The sequence below is a fragment of the Grus americana genome, chromosome 1 (assembly GCF_028858705.1).
Source record: "Grus americana isolate bGruAme1 chromosome 1, bGruAme1.mat, whole genome shotgun sequence".
NCBI lineage: Eukaryota > Metazoa > Chordata > Aves > Gruiformes > Gruidae > Grus > Grus americana.
In genome coordinates, this window is record NC_072852.1 from 187486363 (window position 1) to 187499848 (window position 13486).

Sequence of the window (13486 nt, forward strand, 5' to 3'; positions counted from 1 at the left end):
CCAAGGTACCTAAGTTAGTGCCTGAGGTTGGGTGGCACTTTAGGAATGGGCGGCTGGAAGGAGTTTTCCTGCCTTTCCTCTCATAAAAGATATAAAGCAGGAGGAAGGATTGATTAGACCGTCCCTTTCTAGGCACCTTTCTTAATAATCAGAAAGGGAAAGTTTACTTCTGTTTGTCACATCATTTAATACACTGCCAGAAGATGCACATTATTCCCCTCTGCTTTTTCATGCACCTACTGTCCCTTGCATCTATTCATGAGGAAGCTGTTCAGGAGAAAGACTATCTATTATTCTGTATTTGTGAGAATTACTCTAGTGTCCTATATCTCTTTAAGTATTAATTAACCAAGCAACTATTTAAATAGAATAGAATGGAAACCTGAGTTGATTCTGGAAAGTGGTTGCTGTAGCTACTGTGTTCAAATAAGGAAAAAAAAATCAGAAATACCTTATTCCCAGACTAAAACCAACATTGCATCCTTCAGGCTAGGATTCCAAACTTTATAGAAAGATATACAGGGATAATTTTAAAAAGTACAGATTTGCTATAGCCCTCTACAAAGACATAGAGTTGTATACAGCCTATATGGGCTTCACATTTAATGCTCTCCTGAACTCATGCATTGATTCCTTGCGTCTGTGAGAACCACTATGGACATGGCTTTGAAACAGCCCAAAGGCAATCTCACATGGTTGGCTTTTTGTCTGCTGTCTCCCTGTAGGATCACGCACCCTTTATCTTCCTCATCACTGTGATTTTAGGGTGAGGACAGCTTCCAGAGAAAAATTTGTTCAATCACTCCAACCTTCATAAGTAGAGAAACGTAGCATAATCCATAATGTAATCGCTCTTGGGGCACGAGAACTGATGTGCAGTTTTCAGCACAACAGAGCTGGTGATTACTACTGAAATACTAATATACTGTTAAAAGTGGTTCTAACCAGCGTACTTTCAAGGATTACCTGCAAAAATCTCTGTGATCCACTAGCAATGTGGGTTATGTAGACTATGGTAAAATTAGATCCATAGTCTTCCTCCTTCATCCTGGTATCTTCCTGCACCTGATTCCTCACTACCAATCTTTTTCTGTTGCATGCTGTATGTTTTTGCAACATGTGGCTTACCAAAAATGCGCCTGGGCACATGAAAATCTTACACTACCACAAGAAAATCCATATTCCACTGCAAGATCATCTCTTCCAGTCCAGTCACTTGATCAAGCAATATAATTTGCAACACAACTTTTAATAGCATTAAGACTGTTCTAGACCTTAACAAATAAGAAACATCACAGGTTGTTGCCTATAGCAGTACTTTTGCAAAGTGTTTTATAACCTTGAAAAAAATTATCACCAACACAAAATGGACTTTTCTTGATTGCATAAGAAGTTGTGGCCTCTGATCAGTAACTAACTGATCTGTTAAATACAGACAATCCCATTAATAGTACATATGTGTACATGCACAGGCATTTATAGTAATAATACATAATAGGATGAAGAGCTTTGCTGTAATGAACCCTTATGACATCTTTTTTAGGTCAATATTATCCACTCTGTTGTAAAGGTGGCTACGCTTAGCCGAGAAATGAGATGAATCTCTGAACCCAGTGCGAGAACTGGTCCTCGATCACCCGAGTAGTAGTTGTACTCGGGTGACGGAGGTATCGTCACTGCCCGCTCCAACACGTAACTGAGTTTCTTCTGCATTTTCATCCCCTTAGTATCTCTTCATTTCAGCCTGTCAGCTCCAGCATCTAAGATCACCTGGTCTCACCGACTAAAAACCCACTGTCTGTTTGCACAGGGATGAGATTCGGACAGGCACCCTCCGTCCGGCAGCCCCACGCTGCCAACTGCACAGCTCTTTTGGCAGGTCAAGTGCATCGTAACCCGTCATCTCTCTGGGGGTTTGACACTGGTGCCCATCACAGTACATCTGCCATGTAAAATCCCTACCAGCAAGAAAATCCCTTTATGCCCACCACCTCTACACAGTTTCAGGGTTACCTCTAGTCCCAGTTTTGGCAAGGGACTGCAATAAAGGCAGGGAAAGAGTTGAAAGTCTTCGCTGTGGGTCTTCTAGGCTCATCTGCAGCCAAAAGACCTCTGTGAAGTGCGTGAAAGCCTTCAAATTTACACTCAATTAATCAAAATCAGAATTTTCAGATTACAGGTTTCAGAGTTATTCACAACTAAAAATTGCTGTCATTTTTTAAATTGTTTGAGTAGTAAAAGAAAAAAAACCAGGGAAAACGAGAGTAGAAGTCCAAAGCTTTAGCAACGCACAGCAAAAAGGAGCAAATCCACTTTCAAAAAGCTACTTTTCAGTATATAAACTGCTTATTTTGCTTAGATCATTAAAAGTAAATGATGATATTTAGGCACACAGAAATTTAAAATGCTTCTGGATAATTCCTTCTGATTTTATCACCAAGAGCAGAGTCATTTGCTTCCAGGGGTCAAACACTTCCAGCACTTCACCGTCCTCAATGCAAAATGAAAACACCTTGGGCATCCCATCAAGAGGGCATCCAACAGCCTTGGGTGAATAGTCCAATTACTGGTAATCTACAAGGTATCGTAAGCATACGGTGCACTGCTCTGTTCCAAACCATTTGCAAAATCAGTATGACAAGATGCAGATAAAAAAATGCAGAGGATGAAACAACAGCAAAGGACAATATGTGGAGACGACGGGCAATATGAACAAGTTGAAACAGCTTCTTTGAAGGGAATAGCTGTTGAGGAGCTGAGGGAGGAGCAAAGGGAAAATCAGCTGATGAGAACCAGGTGATGGCTTTGAGCACAGAGATGTACGGCAAGAAGCAAAGAGAAAAGCTGGGTGGGGGAGGCATGACAAGAGGGAGGGGAGTTTGAGAAGGAATGAATTCAAACAGCTTAGCTGTCAGCACAAATGAGATTTTGAAGGTCAGCAGCAGCTGAGAGGAAGGATCTTGAACTTGGCATGATCGAAGATCAGTAAAAGAACTGAAGTTCCTTAGAGAGAGCAAGATGAACGTCAGAACATCAGCATGGATGTGGAGGCAAGACACCGAGGAGGGGAAGACAGCTACATGGGTCAGAGCAAGACAGACAGTGGAACTGCCAACAAGAAAGAAATGGAATGTAATAAAAATTCAGAAGGCAAATAAAACACACCTGGAGACAGACTGAACCTCAGATGGCATCAGGACATCTGAATTACACATTGCCTGGAAGTGACACTTTGTCTTGTTTGCCAAACAGCATAAACCCGCTATTGCAAAAGCAAAAAAAGTTGTGCAAACACACTCTTCCTCCCCAGAAGACTGTTGAGTTACAGGTTCATGTAAAAAGGGGAAAATGGTCTCACTAAAGCTGCTGAGAATCGTAACAAACTGGTATCAAAAGAGCTTCTACGAAGCACTCCCTTTCGTACCATCATTTCCAAACCAATACATTACAGCCGTACCGTAAAGCCTCCTTTTGTTTGACCTTATCCTCAGAAGAACTTACTATCACACTGATGTTTTACGAGTTCTAGTAACAAACTATTTTCAGCCTGGAATATAAAGGAAGAACTAAAATAATCTCAAACCTGAACCTTACTGCTAAATTGAAACACAGTGATATTGATGCTCTTTCATCTCTTTCAATTTTGAAGCCATAGTCTGAGAAGCTGCCTGGTTATGTATTACTTGGCAAAGTGTGCACCCACCATGCAATATAAATAATAAATGGCAAAGCCATTAAAACCTAAAGATTTCCAAGACTTGTATTAAATGGTTACCTTGTTTCATATTTTCCACCACTTCTCTGGTATGTAAGCTTTATTGCAAGCAAGGCGATGAAAACCTTGAAGATGTGAAACTGCACTTTACATCTAGACATAAAGTTGTACCTTTCCCCAAAGCAAGAAAGCAGATTTCATGGGGCAACATTATATTTCACAAACACACATTTAAGTCATCAGGAACGACTTAACTGTGAATTTGGTGCCAAGAAAGTTGGATATAATACTAATGTTTACTCACTTTCTACCATCAGGGCTGTGTTTTGTTAGCACACTAGTACTTTGTTAACAATACGATAACCCCTCTAGCTGTTGGAGAGTGAAGAGATAAAGGATTTTATGTGTGTTCCCTGTCATATATAAATTGCCCTACTTCTTCTGCTATCGTCTCTTCAAACTTGTTTATTTTTTCTGAAAGTGATGAAATAAGAGGCGCTCGACGTTGCAAAACACAGCTGTTAGAGTTGCACGGGGCAGCGTAAGACTGTGTCCCACTCTGCACACAAAACTCTGCCTTCTACTTTATCAGAGCTCACAGCTCCAGTTCCTTTTCTTTTCTCTTTTTTGTCTCATCCACAAATTCAATTTCCAAATGTCCGGCTTTCCGTAAGGGTTGGGGAATACTTCCCCAGCTCTTTTCTGCATTAGCCTTTCCTTCCCAGCTGATACCAAAGAGGCACCACCAGCAATCCTCCCCCAAGCACAGCCTGCCCTGCACAGTGCCGCCAGCAGGCGGGAGTAAGAGAAGTCGCCCCAGAATTGCACAGAAACTCTTGTGATAGATCTGAAGTGTCATGCAGACCAGAAAAATTTAAGGGAAAATGGAGATTCTTGAGCATATTTGATCCCACACTTCTTGCACCTTTGGGGCTCTCCTCGTTCCTGGTCACTCATCAGACTATCCCTGATAGAATATTCCTCCCCAGAAATATTTCCCTCTACCTTTCTCTCATAAGGTCCCACACCTAAGTCTGTATATCCATATGCATTTCTGTTCAAATTACGTGTCTCAGTTAGCTTATTTTGTACAGTATGGAAGGGCTAAAGAGGAAACAAGAAAGGAGAAGATTTATGAGTTAGGCTGTGATAAATATTTTCCTTCGGGAGACAGGTTTTTGTCATTTTTGTTCTCACCAAGGGATGAGAAAAAGAGAAATTATTCATTGGATCTTATGTTGAAGGAAGAATCAATGCTATAACCACAACAGTGTGGCTTAGAAGTTCCTCAATTTTAAAGTTTCATCTTGTGCTCATCAGCAAAAAAAGACCTTCCACTAAAATGCAACAGGCAAAGCCATCTTGTCAGCCAAACATATTCTTTTGCATAATCCAGAATAGTTTGTCTCCTAGTTAAACTTCATATTCTCAGCATACTTGCTATTATCATGCTTCTCGCATATATTTATTATTCTCTGTTGTTATTCTTAACAGTTCTGATCAAAATAATGTGCTTGTGTCCCTGCACTAGCAGGGAGATCCGTGGTGCACCCACAGCAAAGTAGGATGACACTAAATTTCCCCAGCCTTAGTGCCAGTTTGGAGCAGTGATAATTAGCAGCGATCGCTCTAGGGTGTCCACCCACCTTAGACAAACGAACAATCCCATCCATGTCCTTTATTCTTGTTTGGCGTCACAGCTTCCAGGCAGATAGCATGGATATTTTTTTGTGATAGGTTTTCTTCTGCTGACGATGTAAGATAAAAACTAGAATCCATACGTTTCTTCCTTGCTGGTGAGTTATTCAGCTACCCAGCTACTCACCATGACTGACAGCACCAGCAAATACCATCCGGTTTTGAACCACGTGTCAATTAGATGCATTTTGTGCACAAGAACTTTGAAAATCATTGGAGAAGCACGAAGAATTGCTGCATCTTTGAACAGGTGAGGAGGTTCATCAAAAAAATGTTCATTTTTCAAGCTGTGCACTTAGTGGTATTGCTATTTCCCTATTTAAATTGCTATAGATACACACATGGATATGGGCTTTTTCTCATTTCCTCAAAGATGCTGAGTTAAATTTTAAATCCTGAAGTAGACAGAAACGTACTTGGCTCTATTAGTAATGTGTAACTTGGATATTACAGTACCTTCAATCTGGGTGGGATCTTGCTGTTTAAATCAGCATACAAAATACAGAGAGGAGTCTTTCTGAAGTTATAACAAACAGTTCCTCCCTGGTATATGATAAAGTTTCACAGTTTAGCCTACAATAAATGACACTCTCTGCCTCAAAGGCATTTTAAAAGACTGGTGCCTGCACCAGCAAAATCTCGCAGGCACTGGAATTGTTAAACAGTTGCACTTCACATTTTATTTTGTATACAATTTGAAGAAATGCAGAGAAAAGACATTTATTGCTCTTCAGAAAGCAACATGGTGATGCCCATGAGTTATTTTCTTAATGTTCCGTTTTATAAAGGATCTTATTTGTCAATGCGATGCCTGAGTCCTAAATCAAATATGAGACAACAGGGCTTAGGAAAGGAAAATCCACAGAGTTTGTAAAGAAATGGAGATCTCTTACCAATATACCACTCCATGGCAGGGAGTGCTAATCCTTCAAGGAAATTAAGACATTGAAGAAGCAGAGCTGTGAACCCATAAATACTCTCCTTATATGTCTTTTATCTGTCAGATACATCCTACCAGGGAGACAGCACACATGTGCATATTTTTTTCAATCAAAGCCTGTAGAATTTTTTTTTAAAAAACAAAGTATTGATCCAGTACAGTACATTTTTTATTGGGTCGCTTATGGTTTCAATCCCTTTACCAACACAAACTAGCTAGCTTTTAAGAATTTTTGCACAGAAAAAGGAACATTTATATTCTTAAATGCTTTCCAGTGGTTTTTTTCTTCTTCTTTTTTTTTTTTTTTTTTTGGCCAAAACCAAATTGACCGACATCTTCTCTTCAGTCATTCAGCAGATGCCCTATTTGGCAAGGAAATCTCTGCCCCACCCAGTTCCACCTTTGCTGACTAAGGTGGGAGAAGAGGACAACATCTACAGGGGATGCTTTGGGTACAGGTACAAGCAGTTACCCCACCTTTGCCCTATCACGACCAGTGGTGGATGGGACACAAAACCTTGGGGCAGACAGATAAATGCCCCTCTTCCTGTTCCCATGAGGTAGTCATCATACCGCAGCCCAATGGCAGAAGGTCAGGTCACGAAGTATTGACTCAGTCCCAAATGTCCTGTGAAAGCCTGGTATCTGATACAAGAAAAGGAGAACATAGCCTTGTGTTTCCACCTTGTTAGCAGGAGAACAGTTCCTCTATGCATGGAAAATATTAAAAACATGTTCCAGCTGTAAAAAGGAGGTGGATGTATTGTTTTTAGATACAAATGTATATTCGCATTTGACTGACTCCACCTGGATTTGTGAATCTGTTGCTGTTGCTCCCATGCTGGGAGCTGTATTCTGTCCTCAGCTTTGCAGGACTCCTCACTGATTTCAGCAGGGATTCACAGGGGCTTAGCAAGGCCCTTCCTCCCACCAAACCAGACCAGAAAACAGAGAGCACATCTCAACATAGCCTCGTGGGTTGTCCTGCTGCTGGGGACCCCCTCCTGCAGTGGTGCCACGCTGGGAGCTGTAGGGTCTCTGAGCGTGCAATGGGGAACCAAAGCAGGAACTGGAGCAGCAGGAGGCACAGGTCTCTCGTGCCCCTTTCCTCTGAAGAATAATTTGGCCTTATGGTGTGGTCCCTGAGCCCTCACTGCCAGGCACCCCTCGTGGCAGCGTGCTGCCCTTCTCCTTGCGAGCACTGCCTCCATGTCTGGGGCACCCCGCTTGCCTCACCCGGGGGTGGTGATTTATTTCCCATCCTACAGCTTTCCCCTCTGATAACAGCAAAGACGCACAGAGCGACCAATGCAGAGCCCCCTACTCCATCTTGCAGCACAGCTGGTTTCAGTACCCTAAATAGTGTTTCATATTTTTTTTCGTAAATATTTTTCGGTTTGATAAATATTTTACGTTTTGTATCAGCATTTCACTGGAGTCTGCTGTTTTGCATGAAAGAGCTAAAAGCATGAAAATCAGCCACATTTCTGAATGCACTGTACTCTCCTGATCTCTCTCATCTCTTTCCTTCCTTCCCTTTTACTCAATCTCTTTCATACTTTAGAAAAAACATACAGTGATGACTTTTACTGTAGGATTTCTATCAAGATAGCTCTGCTCCATGCTACACAGCTGCATTTTAAGCTGCTCATGACTGAAATCACAAGGAAACAGGATAAAAAAAAAAAAAGGTAGCATTACACAGCACGATGGAGTTCATGGTATGTTCTGTGAGCAGGGAGAGAGAAGCAACACCACTAAACTTGTTGAAATACAATGAGTTTCATATAGGATCTCAAACATTTTATAACCATAACAGTATTCAGTCCAAACCCTTACTTGATTTCAGTTGAGGAAACAGATTCAAAACCAGCAACATAATACCTTTTTCTGAGCACCATCTTCAGCTTCTGAGCTGAGTAAATCTGTACCTCATAGTCCAGATTGAAGCAGAAATCCCCACTCCAGTTACCAGCAGGCAGACAGGTACTTCCCATCCCTCCTGGCTCTAGCATCAGTCCTTGATGGAGTTTCCCACCATGGAGGGGGTTTCCACATCTCCTGTCTTTGCCCAGAGACTTTTCCCAAACCCCCCAGAGACCCTCTGGCCCCATCTCGGGAGGGCAAACCGCTCCTGCATGACAAGCAAGAGGGGAGGAAGATGACATGCTGGAGTTTCTCTATAGGAGAGGTTTCAGGGCGTGATCTACTTTTATCAAGATAACCACACAGCCATTTGCTGAGCACCCATCTGCACTTCTGATGGCACAATCTTGCCTGCCATTTGCTAGAGATCATCTTCACTTGATTTCTGCAGCACTGAGGGGTCAGCCCGCCAGTGCTGTCTGTGACTTCGGCTACGCTGACAAAGACCTGAGGTCCTATTTACTTGAAAAGTCAAGTTACTCACAGGCTTAAGGGTCAGTTGTACAGACAGTGTTCGAACCAAATGCACATGCTGAGAAAACAACTGTCTGACAAAACCAGCAAGCCTCCTGCTCTCAGAGAGCAAAAAGTTAAGCCCAAAGGCTCCTGTTCACAATACTACCGCCTAAAATGCCTGTAGACCTTTGCAAGTCACAGTTCATCCACAGCCTGAGCTGAAACCCCAAAGAAGACAAGGGACAAGCCTGACCAGCTTCAACAGATAAGATCTTAAAAGGCAACTATAATGTTAGGACCACCACATATCACCATTTTTTAAAGCAGAGGTTCCTACTACAATCAGGCTCCATTATGAATCAGTTTGATTTATTCTCTGGAGAGTAAAATAGCACTTATAAAAGGCTAGTATGAACGTCCTAACAGGCAGCAGAGTGTATTGTAAACAATACAGGCCAAAATACATTAGCTTTATGAATCAGTGTTTTTCATCACTAGAATTAGAATTACCCTCTTACGGGGATTCACTCTGCAATCTAAATAACAGCTTCTTACTTTATCACACCCTGCCAAACTAATGAGATGACAGCAAATGCAAATTCAAAGACTACCACTCTAGTCAGTCAAAGACCACTCTGCCCAATTAAATCCATCAAACACTTTCCTGAAGGTCAGTAGAAATGCCATGCACAAGACAACTGCAAAATGCTTCATGCTAATACAGAACCTGCACTGTTTTTTCATGGTACCACAATTTCCTGTGCAGTTAAACTGCTCGTACACACAATGAAGGCAGCTTGCTAAAAAAACAACAGGTGCTGTGATCTTACCTCCCAAGCTCAAGCGGTGGGTCCAACCTGCGGAGCAACTGCTCGAGAGCTGCAAATCCAGTGGAAAGGGAAGAACTTCTTTAAAAAGAAAAATAAAACTTTTTGTAGGCTGGGGAACTGCAAAGTAGTATGCTGAAGCAGGTTGCTGCGTGACTAGGAAAACCCTCCTTTTACGCAGAGCAGCTAGTCAAGCCCAAGACTGCAAGCCCGAGACTGAGCCCAGAGAAGGAAGTAACTGGTGAAAAAACGTCATAGTAAAATAGATTTTTTTGTCTTTATAAGGCAATACAGCGCTACTACCATAGGTCCATGAGCATGGTCCGCTTTCTTGCACTTTTACGCCTCTTCAGTTCCATTCTCTAAGCACATGCATGCGCGCACACACGCGCACACGAAACACCTTCTCTCTTTGGCAATTAAACGCAGACGCATTTTAGACTCACAGAACAACAAGGTCTCCAGTTCTACCCCGTGCTCAACGCAGGGCTGGCTGCAAAGTCAGGCTGGGGTGCTCCAGGCAGTGTCTCCAGGGATGGAGACTCCTCAGCATCTCTGGGCAACCTCTGCCAATGTTTGACTGTCCTCACTGTGAAAACTTTTGTCCTTGCATGTGGTTGGAATTTCCCTTGATGCAACTTGTGGCCTTTTTGTTCTCAGTGTGCACCTCTGACAAAAGGCTGGCTCCATCTTCTCTGTAAGCTCTGATTAGGTAGGTGTAGACACCAAGCAGATCCCTCTTAGCTCTCTCCTCTCCAAGCTGAACAAGTCCAGCCCCCCGTGCCTCTTCTTGGACCTTGTGTGCTCCATCCCATGACCATCCTGGTAGCTCATTAAAGTTTGTCAAAGCCTTTCTTGTACAGGAGATCCTCAAGCAGGACACAGTGCTCTTCATGTCACCTCACAACTGACATCGATTTTAAGGACACATTTCCCAGCTATACTGAGGGTCAAGTGTAAAAGTGCTTGATGGATGCAAATATTAGCTGTCTTTCAACCCTGATGAGGCAGCATTGCAGAAGCCTTAACAGAACTGAAAACACAACATCAATAGATAAAAGTGATTCATCAACCCTGTGGGGATTTTAAAAAATGTCCTCCCTTAACAGCAAAATTCCTACCACGTTCCACAGGCTGAAAAATCATCCTTCTGCTTTTTTAACAACTTCTGTTCTCTTACCTCTGAAAACAAGCAGCTGAAAAAGAACCAAACTGAATGGTTTTAATGAAAAAGCTGTCATCCATAATTCATCAGACCGGCTAGACCATCAGCAACATGCTGCTGTAGAGAGCTTCAGGAAAACCTTCTCACGAACAAATCCCCATAGTTAAGATCCATCCTTGAAGCACGTGTACATTTGCTGTATTCAGAATGACGCTGAAACGTGTTTCAGGCATTTTCGATGACTTTCTTCTACTAGAAAAATACCTCCCCTATGGTACTTCATTATTTGATAGACCATGCCACAACTCCTCTTCTTTGTTTTCTAGGATATTTAACACCAGCCTGATGGTTTGCCCCAACTTTTTTCTTACAGACGTTTTTCAAATCCTTAATTATTCCTGTTGCTGTCCACGACATCTCCTTGAATGCTGCAGTACCTTTTCGGAGACAGGGAAGAGGGCACCAAACAGATGCATGCCTTAAATCTGTCATCTTTCTTGCACAGGAAAACTAGAGGTGGGTGTTTCCTTATCTGAGATGTCTGCTAAGCACTCTTAACATCCTCTCTTGAGTTATTATAGTTTATGCAGAAGGTAGGTGAGGGACTCAGATTTTCCACCCTAGCATATGAAAATATATTCATCTCACTTAGACTGAGCTCAATACTGTGTTATCAGTACACAGCACTGATTCATACAGTACTTACCAATAGACACCAGCTGTGCTAAACCAGTGCTCGAACAAGCTTAGAAATACAAGGACAGCAGGAATGAGTTTTAAAGCATGATGGATTTATAAGGCAAGTATAAACAAGATGTTTTGATATATTTGCCACGTGGACCATGAATCTCTTTCCCTTTTTCTGCTTTATTTCAAGACCTACTGGAATGTTGCTGTGTATACCTAATAATGCTGTCTCACCACACATTATTAAACTTAAGTAGTCTTTACATGTAACCCCAGCTGTCACGACAATGCACTGTTTAAATTCTGCACTGTGCATCCTTGAAGCATCACACAAATAACAATTTTATTAGGCAGCATTGAAATACATTTAACTGGTATGGTGCAATAGTTAACTGCTACCTCTACCTGGCTAACTTGTACCTGTGTGATGTTCGTTTGTGGTATTGCTGACAATGTATGATTATATGCAATGATCTCTGTAATGTAATTTCTTACACGGGGTAGGATACTGCGGGCAATCACTGTAATATTGATTTCCTAGAAGTGTGTTGAATCGCAACTCTTCAATATGAAGAGCTTGTATTTTGTAATAAAATATGCTTATGGTTAGCAACAGGCTAGCTGGTGTTACGATAGGGTGTACCGTGATATTGAGTTAAATGTCCATTACTGTCCCGCATTAGAAAAATAATACACTTGACCTACAGCTCTAGTCTTAGGGCCAAAATCCCATTGCAGCTACTTTGAGATTTACTTGCATAAAAGGCAGAAGAGTCAGAGGGGGGTGTTCCTCCAGTTACAGGCAAAGACATTAGGAAACAGCTAAGATGTCTACGGATTAAGTGCCATAAATTAACATGCACTGTGTCTAATCACTCACATAGGGAGGACTATAATTATAAACAGACCATGCCCCTAAGCCACAGCTGAACAGGTCAAAAACAATCTCTTTTCACCTCTAAAGCACTTCAAAAGCCTTGCCCCTTATCGTCCCTGTGCCTGAAAGACCTTTCTTTCCACACACCTTTTGCAACGCTGACGCTGGCATCCTGCTGCCCGTGCAATGCAGCCACGCTTCACTGCAGGTCAGCCAGACCGTGTCACCGCAGGCTTCAAACCCTTCCACAGCTTTTCTCCTCCTCTCCCGCAGCCTCGGCTCTCCTCTGCTTCTGCATCAGCCCCGCAGCTCTGAGCAGCAGCACGCGTCCACTGCCGCCTCCTTGCCTGCCGACGGGCTCTCACCTTCCTCCCTTCACCCCCGGGTGCCTTGGGGAGCCTTAGGAAGGGCAGTGACTGCTCGCTTTCTCCCGTCATCAAGCTTGGATATTTCTTAGCAAGGTAAGTGGCAACCCAAAAAGCCTGGAGGAACCATTGATCCCGTTACTGCCAATGAATGGGAATTACATTCAGAGGAACTGGGACATCCGCCTAAGAAGAGACAGAGCAGCTTCATCTTACTCGGCAGCATTGCGTTCTGGCAGCCCGGAGGCGGGTTGCAGGGATCCCCAGCTGAGAAGGGAGTTGGGGGTCTGCTGTAGGTGAACAGTTTCCTTGTGGGAACTAGGGAAGGGTACTCCTGCAGTGGCCTTTTCTGGCACGACCACCTCTTGGCTCTTGCGTTTGTAACTGCCCACTGCGGTCTCCCAAGACCTTTGCCTTCCTGCAGGCTGCTTCTGCTTCAGGCAATGAGTTTCTCCAAAAGCCATTATTTTGCAAAATCACATTCGTATAATGCAATTCCTTCCTTACCGCTGGTGATACAGTCACGGGTTGTGGACATGTCCTCCATCTGAGAACATACACAGGATGGGGAAGGGCGCGGTGGGGAGCAGAGCAGGGACAGCAGCACAGATCTTCCAAGCTGATAGTGGAAGCTTCCTGCGGACCTTGCAAAGTATCTTTGTTTTAATGACAGCACAATTTTAAATGAACCCTTTGAGGGGAACCTCCTGGTCCATGAAAAACTAGGGCAAATCAAAACGAACGGAAATTATTTAAAAGTGATCTCATTTAAACAAATAATGTCTTACCCTTATATAAGTACAGAGGACCCGATTTAATTCTCACTACAG

The 13486-nt window shown here is 42.8% G+C and overlaps 1 protein-coding gene across 2 annotated transcripts in view; it reads right to left on the reverse strand.

The window, feature by feature from the left end:
* LCP1 (lymphocyte cytosolic protein 1) overlaps positions 1-13486 on the reverse strand; it is a 50644-nt gene that overhangs the window by 21097 nt on the left and 16061 nt on the right. Inside the window, exon 1 of one of the 2 annotated variants that reach the window (XM_054848367.1) lies at positions 9566-10025. The exons of the other annotated variant lie outside the window; for it this stretch is intronic. The gene's annotated coding sequence lies outside the window, so the exon portion shown is untranslated. Of the gene's footprint in view, positions 1-9565; positions 10026-13486 lie in introns of those variants that run through there. 2 annotated transcript variants of the gene reach the window in all.